This window comes from Diabrotica undecimpunctata, chromosome 3 (assembly GCF_040954645.1).
Source record: "Diabrotica undecimpunctata isolate CICGRU chromosome 3, icDiaUnde3, whole genome shotgun sequence".
In the NCBI taxonomy this organism is placed as follows: Eukaryota; Metazoa; Arthropoda; class Insecta; order Coleoptera; family Chrysomelidae; genus Diabrotica; species Diabrotica undecimpunctata.
The window spans coordinates 83,175,362-83,187,899 of record NC_092805.1 but is presented as its reverse complement, the minus strand read 5'-3'; positions in this window follow the sequence as shown (position 1 = coordinate 83,187,899).

Here is a 12,538-nt window from a genome sequence, read left to right as displayed (position 1 = left end):
AATGTCTCAAAAAAGGTATCCGATGGCAAACACTAATTCTCAGGATTGGCACATCTGAAAGAAACAATTCCACCGGGACTACTTAAAGAAAGCGCCCTTACAAGACAATTAATTATTTCGAAAAAAAATCTACGATTTTTTCCACGAATTTTGTGTTTTAGATATGCGAATCCTGAGAATTAGTGTCCGCGATCCGATACCTTTTTTTTGAGACGTTAAACTAGGCGTCCTCTATAAAACGGGCTATTTATGGGAACTAAAAAAATTTTGTTTTGTTTAACTCAAAGATAAAATAAGGACCCTAGAAGTAAAGGGGTACAAGTGACAAGAAGTATAAGTAAATGCCGTTAACAGTTGAGCCTTCACTGTAATTGCCATGATTTTTTAATGCTAGTTTTTCTCCGGTTTGGTAACTGTAGGCATTATTATTATTTGTAACAAAAAATCATAATTTTATTGACTTTACTTATTTTGGAGCTATTTTTAGAGTGCTTAGTAGCACTTGTACACTTTTACTTCTAAGAAATGCAACATAAAGGTAAAAAATGTAAGAAGATCCTAAAGTTTTTGTACAAATTTATTCTTCACCATAACACTAAGACTGATTGTCCTGTTGCTTGCTTTGTCATGTCGAAAATGTAACCATTGCATGCTCTGTATTCCACTTACGCTCTTCTTGGAGTATGGCGTAAGTGTTTGAAAGTCTAAAAAATCGTCATTTTTCATCTATACTGTAAAGGATTTTCTACTGGTAGAAGTTACCAGCTCCTCCAACGTTGAGGTACATACAGGTTCTTTTGTATAAAACCAAAGTCTTGGTCACACTCGTTATAAGAATGGCCACTTATAAAAAAAGGCGATGATCTACTGTTTTAATATTAGTGTTTCTGACAATGTAGAGTCAAAATTTGACTGTCAGATGACTCTTATTTTGGCCTACCCATTTGTCGCTAAACGCAGTTATGTGTTTCACACATGGGGGAAGGCTTCTGATATATTTTAGGAGACAAGATGATTACTTCCTGACATTTACGTGACGCCTGACCTTCGTGTCACATAAATAAATGGGTCATTCCAGTTTATAGTTTATGGACTCCTAAGCCATACGTCCATAGTTGCCTTAAATAATATGCTTTAAAGTTGACACGTTAGGAGTTGGCATAGTTTTTTGCAAGTCGAAGATGATCGTAACTTCGCTAGCATGTTTTAGGTCATGACACTCCTCTTTTACTGTTCTTACAGCTTCCGCCTTACGCAAGTGAAAGTCTTTTTGTCTGAGCTAAAGCATATTCTTCTGCCGAAGCATGATTTATTTTTATCTGACATTTGTCACAATTATCACAGTTGTACACATTTGTACATTATTTTCAAATTGCACTCCTTTCCTTAGGAGTGCAATATACCTCCTATTCGGGTAACGCTAAATGAACTAGCAAATACTGGCGGTCAGATAATCTCAGGATCTCCTGACCAGAGACACATTGCAAACAATGCCATTAAACGTTATCAGAAGGCAAATTAACAATAATATAAATGGCCCTTCTCAGGACCCAATGACTAGAAAACTCGGACCTATAATCCGAATTTGTCACTTATGTAGAAAGCATATGCTATTCAAAGAGCCAGTACTTATCAAAATTTCTAAAAGATAACGACATCGACCTGGTTGCTCTACAGGAAACACACTGCGAAACGGAAGAACAACTGCGAAAAAGGGAAAAAATACCTGGCTTCAAACTACTGGGTGCTACGTACCATCGATCATACGGCACGACAACATACATTAAACAAATCATAGAAAACGCCGTCATTGTTTCCACGTGTACTGATGATGAAATTCACAATGTTGTTGTAAAAATTTATTTGTCTCTTCTTTGCAGAATTTACATTTGTCTATATTAATTCGTAGTTTGGCCTGCTGTAGTCTGTGAAGTACTTCTTTTAAGTTTTCCATATGTTCCTCGAACGTTTTCCCCAGTACTATTATGTCGTCTAAATAGGCGAATGCATGTGGTTCCATTTCTGGGCCGATTATTGTATCTAGTAATCGTTGAAAAGTAGCGGAGGCGGCGTGTAATCCGAATGGAAGTACTTTGAACTGGAATAGTCCTTTTCCTGGTGCTATGAAAGCGGTCAAGGGTTTGCTTGCTTCGGACTTGCCAATATCCATTTTTTAGATCTAACGTGGTAAAATATTTTGCAGATTTTAACTTTTCTAGGATATGATTGATGTACGGTAATGGGTAGGCATCTTTTTCTGAGATGTCGTTGATTTTCCTAAAATCGATGCAAAATCTGTATCCGTTGTTATCCTTCTTTTTTACTAGGACGATGGGGGAACTGTACGGGCTATTAGATTTTTCTATCACGTTCTCTTCTAGCATCTTATCTATCTCATCGTTTATGATCTTCTGCATTGCCGGGTTTCGGGGCCTGTATCTTTGTTTTATCGGTGTATTATGTTTGAGTTTTATTGTATGTTCGTTTAGATGTGTTGTTCCTTTAATTTGTTTAAATTTCTCCAATTCTGTTAGTAACAATTCCTGTAATTGTTTTTTTTCGGTATTGTTTAGTGTAGTACTGATGTCGAGCTGCTCTCGTTTCGGACTGTTCGTGAATTCCGGTATGTATGACGGAATATCTTCGGTCTGGTCGTCGGCCGCGGTATCGGTCGGTAGTTCGGTATATCTTCGGTCTGGTTGTCGACCGCGGTATCGGTCGGTATTAGGTATATTTTCGGTCTGGTCTTCGACCGCGGTATCGGTCGGTAGTCGGTAGGTCGTTTTGTTATATATTTTGCTTCTCTGTTGGAGCGGATATCTTGCGGTTGGTGTTTCGTTGACCCTGGAATTGGTCGGTATTCGGTTATTGTCTGCATTGTACGATCTGGATCCGTGTTCTGTCCTGGTTGGGTATTGTTCTCTCCTTACGCGATTTCTATTTAAGATGTTTGATAAATCAAGGCCCCATCTTGTTATTTCATGCATTCCCAGTACTACTTCTGAAGCTAGGTTTGGTAAAAAATGTAGCTTGGCTTTTCTCCAAACGTTGTCTATGGAACATTTTGCTGTAAAACAGATTTCTATATTGCTGGTTTTTCCATTTGCCAGCGTGATCTTTAAAGCTTTTCTGTCGCTTTTTGTTCCAATATTTTTTTACCTTTTTGTCCTATAAACGAATTTTGGGCTCCTGTGTCTATTAGTGCTCTTAACTTTTTACCGTTGCTGAACGTTATCGTTGTGTGGGGTCGTTGATCTGTATAGTGTGCGTAGCTGGAGGTTGTTAGGGAGGACTCTAAATGCTGACTGGGTTGCCTCCTTCTTGTCCAGTCCTGTTGGAGTTTTCCGGTCGGCTTCTACATTGGCAGTTATTGGAAGTTGTTCCTCGGGTTCCGCAATGGCTGCAGAAGAGTACAGCGATAGCTCTGCAGTTTCTTCTATTGTGGCCTCTGCGGCCGCATCTCCAACAACAAGTCTGTCTGTCGAAATTCTGTATTTTGTTATTACGACTATTTGCCTGTGTCCAGTCACACCTTGTATTGTTTCTGTTATATATTTCTTTTTGGACCATATCATATTCTTCCGCTAGTCTGATGATGTCCTGTGTTGACGATACGTCTTGCCTCTTTATATACAACTTGTATTTCGGGTTCATATTGGTGTATATCCTGTTTAGTTCTTCTTGGTGATTGAATTCACCATGTCTTCTGATCATTGTTTGAATATCAATGATGTAGTCTTTTACACCTTCGTTGTTTCGTTGGAGTCGGTTCCGGATTTGAGCTTCCAGAGATTGCGTGAGAACGGAGGAAACGAAGAAATTGCGGAAATCTTGTTCGAAGTCTTTTAATTCGTTCCAATATTTATTATTGTTTCTGTACCATAGTAATGCTTTCCCGTTTAATGTTTCTGGTAGAGCTTGTAAAACGTGGGTGTCTTGTAGGTCGTAAGCTGTCTGGAGTTCTTTCAACCGTTCTATGAATTCTATTGGGTCTCTTGAACCGTCAAAGTGTAACCCCCATTTGCGTACTATTTCCATCTTTCTTTGTCTGTCTTCCATCTGGTTTTCTTCTATTTCCTCTGGGTTTTGGCCTTTTTGAGTTGGTGCCTTGATGATCGCAACTAATCTCGCTCTTAGCTCGCTGAAATTCCCTTCCGTCGGCTGTTCTCTGTTTGTTAATTCGGCTATAAGTTCGTCTTTCTTTAATAGGTACACCCAACTAACCTTCGACGTTTCCGGAGCGTCTGTCATTTTTGAACTGTGAATCACCCTGTATTTGATTAAAATTTGAAATGTAGTACTGTCTCATGAAAATAAAATTCGGAATTCGGTCGGTATTATTGTTTAAAACGTATTTTTCTGCTCGGGCGCCATTTGTGATGTCCTCTCGTGGGAGTCACTATCCGGGTAGCTTTTAGACAGTCAGAGACAGAGTTCAAAATAAAAATAAACTTTATTGTCTTCCTTAAATTAAATTGACAAAAATCTTATGTACATATTTACAATTTGGTTTAGTCTTCTCAGTACCTGGCCTATTTATTCAAATTAAGTTTGACCTTGTCATATGAAATTAGTCTTATTGGCAAGCGAGTGTGTATTTGAAATTTTACGGGAACGTTGTATCGATTCAATAACAGCGGACGATAGGTACAAAGAAAGGAAAGGAACTCAACACGTCCCTTAAGTGATTCGGGTTAATAGGACACTCCTCGACAGTCTCAACACGACTGCTTCAGAGTACGGGTAGTGAAGAGCTCAACACGCTCTTCGGGTAACGGCGGTATGGGACGGAACAACTTGTGAACTCAACACGTCCACAAGCCGGGGTAGGGAAGAAGAGAACCTTCAGTCAACACCTGTCGATTCTCTCTCTATGAGGAAATGTTGCGGTTTATATAGCGGAGCTTGGTAATTAGTTTTGCCCTTTCTACTGTCGATACATTCCTACTTCATGGGTTGGTTCGCGCGCACGCTGGTTTAACGGTGATGGCTTGGACTCATCGTTACATCCTAACCTAAAAATTCTAGCCTAATGTTTTTACTTAAATATATCAATTATATAGAAAAATCATTTTTACATATCAACAGATGATTTTCTATGTGAAAATCTATATATAACAATAATAAATATTCATTATTTGATCAAAGTTATTGACATAAGATGAATTGTTATCTAACTTAAAGTGCACTAATTTGACATACGATATATTGCTAATTTTTTTTGTTGCAGATTTAGTAATATGTATGCAGGAAATAGAACTACTAGGTGCATGGTATAACTGTGTCTCCAAGCAGCTAGTTCGACACTCCAGATCCTGAAGAGAACATGAATATTTCGACGAGCATGATAGACCAAATTATTTTTTCCAGTACAAAGAGCGACAACTGCGATAAGTCAGATTTGGTTCAAGATTCCACCACAATTATACCGAACGAAAATCTGTTAAAATCTGGAACTAGCGTTGAAGATAGTAGTATTTTGAATGGGGAGTTCAGTTGAATGTTTTATAGTTTTTTATAATTTCTTATAATTTTTATATTTTATTTACTTTTTTTTAAATTTCTTTAAATTCATTTAATTTTTTTTAATTTTTATAATTTCTGATAATTTTGAAGAATTTTATATAATTTTAGTTAAGTAATTTAATTTATATTGTTCTAAAGCTATTCTCTTGTGGCATTTTAATGCAATTACCAATTTTATTCCCAATAAAAATAGTAATTGCCTTTTATTAATGTTTTGTACTTTGAGAACGATTTTCGCAGTATAAATTGAAACGTCAAAAATAAACTTATTTTAAACTTTAATTGTGGCTTATCCCCAATAAAAATAGTAATTTCATTAATTTTATTTAATTGTATTTAATTATATTTTATTTATTTTATTTCATAAAAATATTTTAAAATCAAATATATATATATATATATATATATATATATATATATATATATATATATATATATATATATATATAAGAAAAAATAAGTACTTTTGACTCGTTTGGAAAAAATATATAAATGTGTTGGATGGGTTGGAGTCAATAAAAGGGGCTATTGGTTAACTATTTATTATCTCGAGCTTTCAATTGTGTTTACAATTATTATCAAGAGCTGCTAAAAAAGACAAAATATTTTACAAAGTTGAACTAGAAAGAAAGAAATTTTTGTTAACTCATCAAATAAAATTAGTTTGGTAAATAAAATTGCTGCTAATACATCTCAAAAAGAATTAATACAAAAATGTTCTAATCTAATAAATGCTTCTCTGAAATTTAGTATAATTTTGAAAACATTTTCTTAACACAAAAACAATTGAATTTATAAATAAGTTAAAATAGCGACCAATTACAAATAAGCCTCAATGTCATAAATGCCAACTTAAAATTTTTATTTTTGACAATTATATTGCCAAAAATAAAATGTTGTTTAAAAATTCTTTTTTGTTTAGTAACAAGATTTTTTCACCATTGATAGATGTCTGAAAAAATGTAACAGATATATGGAAAATTAAATCAAAATGTGAAGTTTTATACATAAATTATAAAGAAATAATATAATTATAAATTTTGCTTAGATTTTGAATTTCTGATCTTTTGTTTAAATTATTATCACTTTTGCTATAATATAATTATATATATATATATATATATATATATATATATATATATATATATATTATATAAAATTATAATAAGTGTGTATGTATGTATATTACGGTATACCGCAAGGTTACTACACCCGTCCCGATGTTTCGAGTCCCGCTAAATAGGATTTTAGGCTCGTGCATGCAAAACATCATACCGAGCGATAAGAAGTATTCACTTATGAGAAAGGCATCAATCTCCTTAATTGTGTTACTTGCAGGAGATGGGGTGCTGGTCCCAAAGTTGCATTGATGTTTTACAGGACCTACTACTGTACTTTACTAGGTTGCGATCAATTTTGGATTACAGTTTTATGTTATGTTTTATGTTTTATGTTTGGATTTATTAAAAATAAAGCACTGCCAGTTACATTTTATAAAAACCTGGTTAAAAGTAATGTCAACCTCCAGTAAACATAACCCACCTACTGTCACTGAATCAGAAATAATATACGAACTCGTATTTAATCAGTTATATGCATCCGGATATATAATACAAATTTGTTACAATCAAGTTTCAATTCATAAATATAACAAAAATCATTCAAAAATCTGTGACAAATGGACTAGTTTCCATACCAAATACACTATCATCATCATCATTCGTAATGTTAATAATACTTAATTTATTTTAATAAATTTTGGAAACCTGAACTAAGGCAAATGTATATTGTATTTATTATGTATTAATGACATAATCATTCAAAATAGCGGATGGGCGTTATTTGGTAAAATTATTTTAAATGATATCGCGTGGCAAGTAATACTTATATTAATAATATTGGCGTCACTGAACGAGAGTGAAACAAGATAATTCAAACAAGGTATTACTTGCCATATGATCCAATTTAAATTAATTTAGAATTATTACCTACGTCACTAAAATATCATAAAAATAATGTCCAGGTGTCTGACTTTAGTTATGCAAAAATTAAAAGTTTTACATAATTCGCATAAAGTTTTATAGTTCAGAAAGTAGTGGACCTGTGAGAGAGAGCTTGCTTGAGACGGGCACAATATACACTATTTCGAATACTGTGCGCATATGTGCAGTTTTAATAACTAGGTGATATGATGCTGAGTTTCTCTTGCAGATATGATTCATATGAATCTCGCAAAATTACAGTCAATAGGTTTCAAGGTAGTTGTAGTGTTTAATGAGTAGTACGTTTTCTGGAGGGCGCCTAACTTAATGTCTCAAAAAAGGTATCCGATGGCAAACACTAATTCTCAGGATTGGCACATCTGAAAGAAACAATTCCACCGGGACTACTTAAAGAAAGCGCCCTTACAAGACAATTAATTATTTCGAAAAAAAATCTACGATTTTTTCCACGAATTTTGTGTTTTAGATATGCGAATCCTGAGAATTAGTGTCCGCGATCCGATACCTTTTTTTTGAGACGTTAAACTAGGCGTCCTCTATAAAACGGGCTATTTATGGGAACTAAAAAAATTTTGTTTTGTTTAACTCAAAGATAAAATAAGGACCCTAGAAGTAAAGGGGTACAAGTGACAAGAAGTATAAGTAAATGCCGTTCACAGTTGAGCCTTCGCTGTAATTGCCATGATTTTTTAATGCTAGTTTTTCTCCGGTTTGGTAACTGTAGGCATTATTATTATTTGTAACAAAAAATCATAATTTTATTGACTTTACTTATTTTGGAGCTATTTTTAGAGTGCTTAGTAGCACTTGTACACTTTTACTTCTAAGAAATGCAACATAAAGGTAAAAAATGTAAGAAGATCCTTAAGTTTTTGTACAAATTTATTCTTCACCATAACACTAAGACTGATTGTCCTGTTGCTTGCTTTGTCCTGTTGAAAATGTAACCATTGCATGCTCTGTATTCCACTTACGCTCTTCTTGGAGTATGGCATAAGTGTTTGAAAGTCTAAAAAATCGTCATTTTTCATCTATACTGTAAAGGATTTTCTACTGGTAGAAGTTACCAGCTCCTCCAACGTTGAGGTACATACAGGTTCTTTTGTATAAAACCAAAGTCTTGGTCACACTCGTTATAAGAATGGCCACTTATAAAAAAAGGCGATGATCTACTGTTTTAATATTAGTGTTTCTGACAATGTAGAGTCAAAATTTGACGGTCAGATGACTCTTATTTTGGCCTACCCATTTGTCGCTAAACGCAGTTATGTGTTTCACACATGGGGGAAGGCTTCTGATATATTTTAGGAGACAAGATGATTACTTCCTGACATTTACGTGACGCCTGACCTTTGTGTCACATAAATAAATGGGTCATTCCAGTTTGTAGTTTATGGACTCCTAAGCCATACGTCCATAGTTGCCTTAAATAATATGCTTTAAAGTTGACACGTTAGGAGTTGGCATAGTTTTTTGCAAGTCGAAGATGATCGTAACTTCGCTAGCATGTTTTAGGTCATGACACTCCTCTTTTACTGTTCTTACAGCTTCCGCCTTACGCAAGTGAAAGTCTTTTTGTCTGAGCTAAAGCATATTCTTCTGCCGAAGCATGATTTATTTTTATCTGACATTTGTCACAATTATCACAGTTGTACACATTTGTACATTATTTTCAAATTGCACTCCTTTCCTTAGGAGTGCAATATACCTCCTATTCGGAGTCTTCTAGTGTAGTGGCTTTTGTACCTAGGAAACTTATTAATATGCTCTTTTATGATTTTAGGGGTGTAGAGCTAGTTCGCGTCCGTAGTAGAATACTACACGTGTACCCTGGGTAACGCTAAATGAACTAGCAAATACTGGCGGTCAGATAATCTCAGGATCTCCTGACCAGAGATACATTGCAAACAATGCCATTAAACGTTATCAGAAGGCAAATTAACAATAATATAAATGGCCCTTCTCAGGACCCAATGACTAGAAAACTCGGACCTATGATCCGAATTTGTCACTTATGTAGAAAGCATATGCTATTCAAAGAGCCAGTACTTATCAAAATTTCTAAAAGATAACGACATCGACCTGGTTGCTCTACAGGAAACACACTGCGAAACGGAAGAACAACTGCGAAAAAGGGAAAAAATACCTGGCTTCAAACTACTGGGTGCTACGTACCATCGATCATACGGCACGGCAACATACATTAAACAAATCATAGAAAACGCCGTCATTGTTTCCACGTGTACTGATGATGAAATTCACAATGTGGTTGTAAAAATTGGAAGCATCACCGTTACCAACACCTACGAACCACCGGCTATATCCTGGCCAGCTCAAGTCATCGACACACATCCGCACCCGTCAATATACGGGGGGAACAGTCACCATGAGCAGTGGAAATATAAACAATGCAACAGCAATGGGAATGCACTAGTAAAATGGGCAGAGGACGAACACCTATCACTAAAGTTTGACGCTAAAGACCGACCTACATTCATGTCAGCAGCATGGAAGGAGTACAATCCTGATCTATATTTTGTCTCTACTAATAAAAACAAGCAACCTCTAGCAGTCTCTCGAAAAGTAATGGACGACTTCCCACACAGCCAACACCGCCCAGTGATCTTAGAGGCAGGAACCCAGATTCCTATAATCACATCCATCCCTCGCCCACGTTCGAATCTAAAGAAAGCCATTTGGGGTAGCTTTTCTGCGGAACTGGACAAGACTCTAGACTGGATACCCCCTACCATCAGAAATTACAAAAGATTCGTTGGAGCCGTAATAAGCACGGCCAAAAATTATATACCAAGAGGCTACCGAAAAGAATACATTCCTGGTTGGTCCCATAATAGCGAAGAACTGTACCAAAATTTCCTTGAAAGCGGCGATCAAGAATTAGCCGATGAACTGCCCCATAGCCTAGATGCAGCGAGACAACAAAAATGGACGGAAATTGTAGAAAGTCTTAATTTTCAAACATCAAGTAGGCAAGCATGGACACTACTAAGAAAATTAGGAAGCGGAACTCCCATAACAAGGAACAAAACAACAATTAACCCAAACACTATTGCCTCACATCTGGTATCGACATCTAGGGCCCCGAAAGACAAGCCACACACAATCAAGGTAAAACGAGAGCTCAAAACTTTAAAATTCCAATCTGCAGAAACCGAATACTCTCGCCCTTTCACTTGCGAAGAAGTCACTATAGCTCTCAAGGATGTAAAGCCAGGTAAAGCCCCAGGTTTTGACAATATTCATCCGAATTCTTAATTAACAGCGGCAAATATGCGAGAGAATGGATGGCCCACTTTTTCACAGATATTATGAAGACCGGCATACCAAAGGAACTCAAACGCTCAAAGATTATTGCCATATTAAAACCAGGGAAGCCAAATGATAACAACCCTAAGAACTACACACCAATAGCCCTACTATCGGCAACGTTCAAGCTACTAGAACGACTTATCTATAACAGAATTAGTCCAAAGCTACTTGAATCAATACCGGTTGATCAGGCAGGTTTCCGACCGAAAAGAAACTGCGCAGATCAGGTTCTTTCACTTACCACATTTATTGAGGCAGGGTTCCAGAGTAAACTTAAAACTGCAGCCGCATTCATAGATCTAACAGCGGCCTACGATACAGTGTGGAGAGAAGGCATAATATACAAGCTCCTCCTTACAATCTCCTGCAAATCCACCGCTCGAATAATCAACAGCATGTTAGCCGACCAAACGATTCAAGTAGTCATGGGAACCGACATCAGCACTCCAAGAAAACTGAAGAATGGACTGCCTCAGGGATCTGTCTTAGCTCCTCTTCTCTTTAGCCTGTACATCGCTGATATACCAGAAACCAGATCAAGGAAGTTTGGTTATGCTGACGACTGGGTCCTTGCAACAAGGTGTAAGTCATTTGAACAAACAGAAGAAATCCTTACGGCAGACTTACACATAGTGGGAAAGTATTTCCGTAAATGGAGGCTCCAAACAAACGCTACCAAAACAGAGGTTTCCAGTTTTCATCTAAATAACAAGCTTGCAGGAAGAACACTGAACATCCAATTCGAAAACACCACACTCGCTTACAATAAAACACCAAAGTACCTTGGGGTGACTCTTGACAGAACCCTATCTTTCAAGGAACATCTGTTAAAAACAGTGGAAATACTTGAATCCAGAAACAACATCATCCAGAAGCTGTGCGGTACAACATGGGGAGCATCGGCTTCCACCTTGCGATCATCCGCTCTGGGCCTTGTTTTCTCAACCGCAGAATACTGCCCTTCAGCCTGGCTTAACAGCCCACATATACACAAGGTAGATGCCCAATTGAATAGTACAATGAGAATGATTGCTGGTGTTATCAAATCCACCCCTACGCAATGGCTCCCAGTACTGAGCCACATTCCACTACCCAAACTACGGCGCATACACTCCCTCACTAGTGAGTACAAAAAGATACTTAGTAACGAGTTCCTGCCAATTCATCAAGATATAGATGCTGCCAACGGTAACCGCTTACACTCCAGACGACCGCCAATGAAAACAGCACAGATTGCTGTAGAAAATGAGTTCAACTTAACGACCACTTGGACTCGAGAATGGATGGAACAACAAAATAGCAGCTTACCCTGCATCACACAAAAAACACCAGGTTTTGACTTACCACGCAACACATGGACTATGCTGAACCGAATCAGAACCCAACACGGCAGATGCGGTTACATGATGCACAAATGGGGTAAACGACCATCCCCACTCTGTGACTGCGGACAACCCCAAACCATCTGTCACATTACAGAACAGTGTCCCACAAGATCCTATCAAGGCAGGTCAGAGGATTTCCTAATGGCGACTCTAGAGTCGATAGAATATATAAATCAGTTAGATGTTCGTTTGTAACATATATGTAATGTTTTATACAAAATATATGTAAATTTAAATGTAAATGTGTCCAGTGCCATACGATAAATAAAAATTTATGATTTTAATTGCTCTTTC